Below are 11080 nucleotides of genomic sequence, written 5' to 3' on the forward strand. Positions count from 1 at the left end.
ACTATTGATTGACTGGCCGTATCTTAAGTCGAATGATAGAACCAATAACTATTGCTCATAAATCTATTTCTTGGAGGGGGGAATATTATAAATTGCATGTTAAGAATCATACTGATTTAAACCTCTAATATTCTCAATGGAGAAACCAGCTGAACAGATGAGGTCGCCTGGTCTTGCCGAGTCGTTTCCGACCCATAGCGACACCACGGACACATCTCTCCCAGGACGTCCCGCTCTCCATCCGCAATCGTTCTGGTAGTGTATCCATACAGTTTCCTTGGTCAAAATCCGAAAGTGGTTTACCATTTCCACTTTCCACGCAGTAAACTTGAGTCGCCGCCCTCCGCTCTGTCTCCTGCTGCTGCTGCCCAGCAGCAGCAGACTGTGAGCCCACTTTTAGACTGTGAGCCCACTGTTGGGTAGGGACTGTCTCTATGTGTTGCCAATTTGTACTTCCCAAGCGCTTAGTACAGTGCTCTGCACATAGTAAGCGCTCAATAAATACGATTGATGATGATGATGATGATGGGTGAGTTTTGACTTGTAGCAGATTGCCTTCCACTCGCTAGCCACTGCCCAAGCTAGGCATGGAATGGGTAGGCCTCTGCTTGACTCTCCCTCCCGTAGCCAAGGCTGGTAGGGTACTGGAAACTCTCCAGGTGCAACCCCGAGAGGGGGATGAGGTGGTAGGGACTAGAATATTATAAATGCAAAATCGAGATCAACCAAAATTTTTGGGTTAAGATAGCTCTAAGCAAAGGAAGCTAACTAAATCCTGGCAGGACTGCTTAATTTGACAAAGAGCCAAGTGACCCAAACTCAAGCCAAGGAGCTATTTTTGAACACTAAGCACACTAGCACTCCGCATAACAGCGGGGGGCAGGCACAGTATGTTTGCAGCTCAGACGGTATGCTATTCTCTGAATGGCAAAGGAAAATAGTCGAAACTGTTTAAAAAGCTAGGGATTTTGGAGCGAGGATGAAAGAGGATTTGGATGGGGAAATTGATACCATTGGAGTAATCTTCTAAAGGAGCCTGTTGGATAAATACTCTTTTTTCATATACTGTTTTATTCAGAGCAACAGAGGCCGGGCCTGCAAACTTTGTACCATGCTAAGAAGAGTACAATATTTTTTAAGCAAGGTAAACAGGGAAAGCAACCAGGAGACAAATAAGAGTGGATGTAACCCCGCTTTGTGCTAAAGGATGCTTCTGATGATGAGATTTTATTCATGCATTTGGAGAGGGCTGAAAAGTTTATCAGGTGTGGCCAACTCTCCATTCCATAAAATGTGTATTTTTATTAAAATCTGTCTCCTCCTTTAGACTTTAAGCTTCTTGTGGGCAGGGAATGTATCTACCAACTCTGCTGCTTTGTACTCTCCTAATTGCTTAGTACAGTGCTCTGCACACATTAAGCATGCAAACGCTCAATAAATATGATCGATTGAGCCATTGTTTGTCATTAAAATAGTCATTTTCTGTCTTGTTACTCTTGCTATTTTAGGTCTGAACATTGTTTGGAGTCTGGCACCTTTTTTCCTTCTCTTCACAAAACTTCTACTCACAGAGAACAACCTCTCTCTCGATCGATGCTCATCAGATTGATCTGTGGGTCACATTTGTCCCACTAACTTCTCACTCTCGGCTTCAAGGCTATCACCTCGCCCGCTCCTACCTCACCTCCCTTCTCTCCTTCTACAGCCCAGCCCGCACCCTCCGCTCCTCGGCCACCACTAACCCCCTCAATGGGCCTCGTTCTCGCCTGTCCCGCCGTCGACCCCTGACCCACGCCCTTCCCCTGGCCTGGAATGCCCTCCCTCCACATATTTGCCAAGCTAGCTCTCTTCCTCCCTTAGAAGCCCTACTGAGGGCTCACCTCCTCCAGGAGGCCTTCCCAGACTGAGCCCCTTTATCCCTCTCCTCCTCCCCATCCTTCCCTCTTTCCCTAACTCCTTCCCCTCCCCACAGCACTTGTATATATTTGTACAGATTTATTACTCTCTTTATTTTACTTGTAAATATTTACTATTCTATTTATTTTGTTAATGATGTGCATATAGCTATAATTCTATTTATTCTGACAATTTTGACACCTGTCTAAATGTTTTGTTTGTTGTCTGTCTCCCCCTTCTAGACTGTAAGCCCATTGTTGGGTAGGGACCATCTCTATATGTTGCCGACTTGTACTTCCCAAGCACTTAGTACATTGCTCTGTGCACAGTAAGCGCTCAATAAATACGATTGAATGAATGAATGAATTTGTCTCCTTATAGTCTTTTCCCCTGCCACATGGCTTGAAGGTAGGCTTCATCGTGTCCTTAAAATATCTGCCCTGACCTCCCTGTTTTTTTGTATCTCATTTCAGCAAGCCATCTAGGTCTTGCTATAACCTCTTCTCACATACTGTACTTGTTAGGATTGTGTTTGGTTGAGATCGCCTTGGTGCCAGCAAAGAGACTAAATTCTAGGATCTCATTACTGATAATCCTGTCTTGCCATTTGGTATTAAGAATATCTCATAGACAATGGAAAGCAGCATGGCCTAGTGGGTAGAGCCCAGGCCTGGGAGCCAGGAAGTCATAGGTCCTAATCCTGGCTCTTCCATTTGTCTGCTGTGTGTTCTTGGGCTAGTCGCTTCACTTCTCTGGGCCTCAGTTACCTCATCTGGAAAATGGGGATTGAGACTGTGAGCCCCACGTGGGACAGGGACCCTGTCCAACCCAATTTACTTATATTCACCCCAGTGCTTAGTACACATACTAAGCACTTAACAAATGCCATAATGATGATTATAATTATTATTACAATAGTGGAACTAGGGCAGAGAGAATGGGGCTTCCTTTTGATTCAAGTGAATCAGAGCCCGTCTGCAGGAAGCAATCAGAGGATAGGGTTAATTGGTGGGTTATAAATCAACCCCTTCAACTTGGTGGAAGATCGGATAGGGGCGTCCAGACACATCCATATTTCAATCAAATGCCCCTTAGGCATCCTATACCCATCCATGCTTGTGAGAATCAGCGTGGCTTAGTGGAAAGAGACTGGGCTTTGGAGTCAGAGGTCATGGGTTCAAATTCCGGCTCCGCCAGTTGTCAGCTGTGTGGCTTTGGGCAAGTCACTTAACTTCTCTCAGCCTCAGTTCCCTCATCTGTAAAATGGGGATGAAGACTGTGAGCCCCCCGTGGGACAACCTGATCACCTTGCAACCTCCCCAGTGCTTAGAACAGTGCTTTTCACATAGTAAGTGCTTAATAAATGCTATCATTATTATTATCCAGGTTCCTGAGTAACTCTTACTCTTCCTCCCTTGAGCTCATCTCCTTGGCTAAAGGAATCCACAGGATGGCACCATCTGCTTTATGCCTTTGGCTCCCTGGACTGAAAAAGAGAAAAAAAAACCATTCTCTCTTCCTCCTTCTGCCAGGAAGAGTCCCGCCTGGGGAATTCAGTCTCCTTACTGCACTTAGAGACAGAGAGAGCTACTACTACTACTAGTAATAATAACTGTGGTATTTGTTACATGCTCACTATGTGCCAGGCACTGTACTAAGCTCTGGGGTGGATACAGGCAAATCAGGATGGACACAGTCCCTGTTCCATGTGGGGCTCACAGTCTCTAGCCCCATTTACAAATGAGGTAACCGAGTCACAGAGAAGTGAAGTGACTTGCCCAAGGTCACACAGCAGACAAGTGTCAGAGCTGGGATTAGAAACCCATGACTTTTTGACTCCCAGGGAATGGTTGGAGTCCATTGGGAGAGTTGGGGGTCTGTATTATGAGGGAAATGTAACTTTTCCCAGAGATTCAACCCCACAGTCTTCACCCCTGAAGTCACCTCCATATTCTGCCCCTTTCTCCTCTATGGCATTCCTTAGACTCCCTGGACTCGGGTTGGCCTTCTGGTGCTGGGCATTGCACTTGAAGTGACCTCTAGCCACCTCCCTCCTCCTCCTGCCCTTCAACCATCCAACTGGCTTCCACTGATAACTGACCTGTTGTTTCCCTCCACCTCCCCTACAGTTGTCCAACTGACTTCTGGCCCTAAGATGTTCCTTCACTTAGGAACTTATTGAGCACTTACCGGGTGAAGAGCTCCATACTAAGCACTTGGGAGAGTACAAATTAACAATAAACAGACACATTTCCTACCCACAACATTCTGACAGCTGCATTTGTTGCTGCTTGAAAGCCTGGACCCCCAAAGCTCTCCCCGCAGACCCCCGCCTCACGTCCTGGAGCAAGTGAAGGGCCTGAACCAGTCTCTCCGCCTCGGTCACCTCCTATGTTGTAGTTGCAGCCCAGACTTCCTGCTCAACATCATCCAGTGACAGGTGGGGGACTGTGATACCTCCCCTGCTCCTCCGTCCTGACAGCAAAGCCCATGCTCACATCCGAGAAGCAGTGGGCCATCGGGGACCAGAAACCTGGTTTGGGAATTGGGAGTGGAGCCGGAGATGAGCTGGAAAGAAGGAAGGGGAAACTATTTAGCTGGAGAAGAAGAAAGGCACAAAATCCTCCTTCCTAGCCTACCTCTGGCATCGCTCCCAAATCCCACTCCAGGTTCCTGGCTGTCTGCCATTTCATTGTCAGAGTCATCATGTTGCCAACTTGTACTTCCCAAGCGCTTAGTACAGTGCTCTGCACACAGTAAGCGCTCAATAAATACGATTGATTGATTTATTGAGCTTTTATTGAGTGCCTACACTGTGCATGGCACTGTGTACTGGATGCTAGAGGATTACAATGGACCAAAAACACCCAGTTCATAATTTAAATAGATGAGACTAGCATAATAAAAAAGCACAAACACAGGGGAGAGTGTCTCTCCACACACTAAACTTAAGAAGACAAGTAGCACAGTGCTGAGTGAGGAGTGTTGGGAGATCTTTCTTCCTCTCTCCCCTCCCTTCTGTTAGATGGTACCCTTCCTGAGGGCAGAGATTGCATCCACAACCTCTGTTGCTCTCTCCTAAGTGCTCAGCCCAGTGCTCTGCACACAGTAGGCTGAACGGTAGATACCATTGATTGATTTATGGACTGACTGATTGACAGTGGGGCAGAAGGAATTAGTGATGGGTGGGGGAATATTGCCTTTCAGTTGAGGAAGTCTCCATGGAGCAGGTAAGCTCTGGGCCCCCTCCTCCCAGACTGAGCCCCCTCCTTCCTCTCCCCCTCCTCCCCCTCCCCATCTCCCCCACCTTACCTCCTTCCCCTCCCCACAGAACCTGTATATATGTATATATGTTTGTACATATTTTTTACTCTATTTTATTTGTACATATTTATTCTATTTATTTTATTTTGTGAATATCATCATCATCATCATCAATTGTATTTATTGAGTGCTTACTATGTGCAGAGCACTGTACTAAGCGCTTGGGAAGTACAAATTGGCAACATATAGAGACAGTCCCTACCCAACAGTGGGCTCACAGTCTCAAAGGGGATGTGGTTTGCTTTGTTGTCTGTCTCCCCCTTCTAGACTGTGAGCCCACTGTTGGGTAGGGACCGTCTCTATATGTTGCCAACTTGTACTTCCCAAGCGCTTAGTACAGTGCTCTGCACACAGTAAGTGCTCAATAAATATGATTGATTGATTGATTGATTGATTGTGGGCAGGGAACACGTCTACCGGCTCTGTTATATTGTCATAATAATAATGATGATGGCATGTGTTAAGTGCTTCCTATGTGCCAAGCACTGTTCTAAGCACTGGCGGGGGGATACAAAGTGATCAGGTTGTCCCACGTGGGGCTCCCAGTCTTAATCCCCATGAGGTAACTGAGGCACAGAGAAGTTAAGTGACTTGCCCAAGGTCACACAGCAGACAAGTGGCGGAGTCGGGATTAGAACCCACAACCTCTGACTCCCAAGCCCGGGCTCTTTCCACTGAGCCATGCTGCTTCTCTATTGTACTCCCCTCAGGCACTTAGTACAGTGCTTTCTAGACTGTAAGTCTGATGTGGGCACGGATTGTCTCTATTGCTGCATTGTACTTTCCAAGCACTTAGTACAGTGCTCTGCACACAGTAAGAGCTCAATAAATACAATTGAATGAACAAATGAATGAATACTTTCCACACAGTAAGTGCTTAATAAACATAACTGAATGATTGATGGTTAAATCTATCTCTTCTGCCTGGGTTTGAAATCCACCAAGTGGATTTTTGAGCACCTACTGAGAGCTGAGCAATATGTTAGGTACTGGGAGAGTATTATTATTATTATTATTATTATCATTATTCTCATTATATTTTTAAGTACTTACCATGTGTCAAGCACTGTTCTAAGTTCTAGGGGAAATTCAAGTTATTCAAGTCAGACCAAATCCCTGTCCTCAAATGGGCTCACAGCCTAATTGGAGGGAGAGCAGGCAGTGAGTCCCCATTTTACAGATAAGGAAACGGAGACACTGAGAAGTCAAGTGACTTGCCCAAAGTTACACAGCAGACAGCCAGCAGTGCCAGAATTAGAACCCAGGTCCTCTGATTCCCAGGCCAGTGCTGCTTCCACTAGGTCATGCTACTCCCTACCTTGGAAGATTTTACATGAAGGGCTAATTCATCTCCTTATTCAATCGTATTTATTGAGCACTTACTGTGTTCAGAGCACTGTACTAAGCACTTAGCCATATCACTTGAATTTAAGGGAGATTTTAAAGCAATACTTAGTTCAGTCTCTACTCCTGTTTGTAGCTATATTGATGACTTGATGTGTCAAATCTTGTACCACTGAAATTATTTCAGAATTATTCCCCTCCCCATCCCCCGTCCCTCTCCCCATCCCCACTGCCTTACCTCCTTCCCCTCCCCACAGCACCTGTATATATATGTGTACATATATATATATATGTATATATGTTTGTACGTATTTTTTACTCTATTTATTTTACTTGTACATATTTATTCTATTTATTTTATTTTGTTAATATGTTTTTTTTTGTTGTTGTCTGTCTCCCTCTTCTAGACTGTGAGCCTGCTGTTAGGTAGAGACCGTCTCTATATGTTGCCAACTTGTACTTCCCAAGTGCTTAGTACAGTGCTCTGCACACAGTGAGCGCTCAATAAATACGATTGAAGGAAGGAAGGAATAAATACGATTGAATGAATGAATGAATGAATGAATGAATGTTTGGCGCTGCCAAGCATGGCTACTATCCGTCAATCCATTAATGACATTTACTGAGTGCTTACTGTGTGCAGGGCCCAGAACTAAGCACTTGGAAAAGTACAATAAAATAGTAGACATGATCCCTGGCCAGAAGGAGCTTCAGTCATCAGTGGTTTTAGGGTAGGTTTGGAGCAGGGTTGAAGAAGAATGGTCTAGATAATAATAATAATAATAATAATAATAATAATAATAATAATAATAATAATGATATTTGTTAAGTGCTTACTATGTGCAAAGCACTGTTCTAAGCACTGGGGGGATACGAGGTGATCAGGTTGCCCCATGTGGGGATCACAGTCTTAATCCCCATTTTACAGATGTGAGAAGTGAGGCACAGAGAAGTTAAGTGACTTGCCCAACATCACACAGCTGACAATTGGCAGAACTGGGATTTGAACCCATGACCTCTGACTCCAAAGCCCGGGCTCTTTCCACTGAGCCACGCTGCTTCTCTATGATAGATTATGGGTCTTGGAGTCACAAGGACCTGGGTTCTAATCCTGACTCTGTCACTTATCTGCTGTGTGACCTAGGGCAAATCACTTAACTTTTCTGGGCCTCAGTTACCTCATCTATAAAACGAAGATTAAGAATATGAGCCCCATGTGAGACACGGTTATGTCCAACCTGATTAGCCTGTATCTACCCTAGTGCTTAGTACAGTGCCTGGCACATAATAAACACTTAACAAATACCATTATAAAAAAAGCGGGGGGGGTGGGGGGCAATGCCGTGCTGTGGGGTGCCTAAGCCGCTCACTGTCCAGGGACATTCCCTGAGCTTTCGGGGAGATCTGCACCTGTATATATGTATATATATTTGTACATATTTATTACTCTATTTATTTTATTTGTACATGTTTATTCTAATTATTTTATTTTGTTAATATGTTTTGGTCTCTGTCTCCCCCTTCTAGATTGTGAGTCCACTGTTGGGTAGGGACCGTCTCTATATGTTGCCAACTTGTACTTCCCAAGTGCTTAGTACAGTGCTCTGCACACAGTAAGCGCTCAATAAATATGATTGAATGAATCTGTGCCTGCCTTCCTGCTGCCAGTGACTTGTATAAGAGCAGAGGTGTGGAGCTGGTGGGGAGCATGGCTGTCTCACACTTTCATTCATTCATTCAATCATATTTATTGAGTACTTACTGTGTGCAGAGCACTGTACTAAGTGCTTGGGAAGTACAAGTTGGCAACATATAGAGACGGTCCCTACCCAACAACGGGCTCACAGTCTGGAAGGGGGAGACAGACAACAAAACATAGCAGTACAATCCCTGGAGGGCTGAGCAACGTTCTATCAATCAATCAATCAGTGGTATTTACTGAGCACTTACAGTGTGCAGAGCACCGTACTAAGCATTTGGGAGAGTAATAATGATAATAATAATAATGATGGCATTTGTTAAGTGCTTACTATGTGAAAAGCACCGTTCTAAGCGCTGGGGAGGATACAAGGTGATCAGGTTGTCCCATGTGGGGCTCACAGTCTTCATCCCCATTTTACAGATGAGGGAACTGAGGCCCGGCGAAGTGAAGTGACTTGCCCAAAGTCACACAGCTGACAAGTGGTGGAGCTGGAATTTGAACCCACGCCCTCAGACTCCAAAGCCCGGGCTCTTTCCACTGTTCCAGGCCAGAGGCGGGATGTGGGCGAGGGATTGGCGGTGAGATAGATGAGACTGAGGTACAGTAGTGAGTAGGTTGCCATTAGAGTGAAGTGTGCAGGCTGGTTTGTAATAGGAGAGTAGTGAGGTAGGGGCAAGGTGAAAGTGCTTTAAAGCCAAAGGTAAGGAATATCTATTTGATAGGCAACCACTGGACGTTCTTGAGGAGTGGGGAAATATGTCCTGCTGACACCACAGACTTAAGGTATCCACACATAACACGTCCTCATCTTCGCCCAAACTCTGCCCTTCTTCTGACTTTTCCATCACCGTAGACAACACCATCATCTCCTTGTCCCACAAACCTTTGTAACGCCAAGTTCACCCACATATTCAATGTCATCAAATCCTTGTGAAGATTCAACCTTCACAACACCGCTAAAATTCACCCTGTTTTCTAAATCCAAAACACTACCACATGAATCTGAGTACTTAATATATCTCATCTTGACCACTGAATCAGCCTCCTTGCTGACCTTTACGCCTCCTGTCTCTCCCCACTTCAGTCCTTCCATCACTCCGCTGCCCGGATCATTTTTCCACAAAACCATTCAGACCAATTTTCCTCACTCCTGAAGAACCTCCAGGGGTTTCCCATCCACCTCCGCATCAAACAGAAACTCCTTAGACTTTAAACCACTCAATCACCTTGTTCCCTCCTACCTTACCTCTCTGATTTCCTAATACGACCCAGGACTTTGTTCCTCTAATGCCAACCTACTCACTGTACCTCTCAATCTAATCTATCTTGTCACCAACCCCCTTGCCAATGTCTTCCCTCTGGCTTGGAACTCCTTCCCCCTTAATATTTCTAGAATTCTTATTAAAATCACACCTCTCCCAAGTGGCCTTCCTTAAGACCTCATTTTCTCTTCTTCCACTCCCTTCTGTGTCACCCATGCACTTGGATTTGCACCCTTTATTCACCCCTCCCTCAGCCCCACAGCATTTACGTACATATCTGTACGTGACCAAGAAACGTGTCTACCAACTCTATTATATTGAACTTTCCAAGTGCTTACTGCAATGTTCTGCACACAGCAAGTAGTCAATAAATACAACTTATTGATCGACTGATTGATATTAATTCTCCCTATGCAAACCTAAAATAGTCTTGTAACCAATTAAAATCCTGCAGGCTCCTCAATTAAGCCCTGAAATTTCTCCAGGAATGAAAGCAAGATCCCACACTGATCTTTAAATTGAGTTCTCAATAAATTAAAACCTATTTTATTTTAAATCTTTATCCACTCAGGTTCATACAATTCTCATTTTTTTCTAGGGGCTATTTTTCCCGTGTCTTGTAACTGGCTGCCCACATTTCAAAAGGATCTAGTTCTTCATTCATTCATTCATTCATTCATTCAATTGTATTTATTGAGCGCTTACTGTGTGCAGAGCATTGTACTAAGCGCTTGGGAAGTACAAGTTGGCAACATATAGAGATGGTCCCTACCCAACAGTGGGCTCACAGTCTAGAAGGGGGAGACAGACAACAAAACAAAACATAATAACAAAATAAAATAAATAGAATAAATATGTACAAGTAAAATAGAGTAATAAATATGTACAAACATATATGTATATGTTTGTACATATTTATTACTCTATTTATTTTACTTGTACATATTTATTCTATTTATTTTATTTTGTTATATATAACATATATATGTTTGTACATATTTATTACTCTATTTATTTTACTTGTACATATTTATTCTATTTATGTATATATGTACAGATGTTGTGGGGAGGGGAAGGAGGTAAGGTGTGGGGATGGGGAGAGGGACGGGGGGATGGAGAGGGGAATAATTCTGAAATAATTTCAGTGGTACAGGATTTGACACTTAAGTCATCAATATAGCTACAAACAGGAGTAGAGACTGAACTAAGTATTGCTTTAAAATCTCCCTGAAATTCAAGTGATATGGTTAAGCGCTTAGTACAGTGCTCTGCACACAGTAAGTGCTCAATAAATACGATTGAATGAATAAGGAGATGAATTAGCCCTTCACGTAAAATCTTCCAAGGTAGGGAGTAGCATGGCCTAGTGGAAGCAGCACTGGCCTGGGAATCAGAAGACCTGGGTTCTAATTCTGCCACTGCCAGCTGTCTGCTGTGTAACTTTGGGCAAGTCACTTGACTTCCCACTGTCTCAGTTTCCCTATCTGTAAAATGGGGATCCAATGCCTGTTCTCCCTCCTACTTAGGCTGTGAGCCCGTTTTGGGACAGGGA

At 44.3% G+C, this 11080-nt stretch overlaps 1 non-coding gene across 1 annotated transcript; it reads right to left on the bottom strand.

The window, feature by feature from the left end:
• Positions 1 to 539: 539 nt before the first annotated feature.
• LOC119927751 lies at positions 540 to 677 on the bottom strand. Its single transcript, XR_005450726.1, has one exon. It is a non-coding gene; the product is annotated as a small nucleolar RNA SNORA7 (small nucleolar RNA).
• Positions 678 to 11080: the final 10403 nt, after the last annotated feature.

The sequence above is a fragment of the Tachyglossus aculeatus genome, chromosome 4 (genome assembly GCF_015852505.1).
Source record: "Tachyglossus aculeatus isolate mTacAcu1 chromosome 4, mTacAcu1.pri, whole genome shotgun sequence".
Taxonomy (NCBI): domain Eukaryota; kingdom Metazoa; phylum Chordata; class Mammalia; order Monotremata; family Tachyglossidae; genus Tachyglossus; species Tachyglossus aculeatus.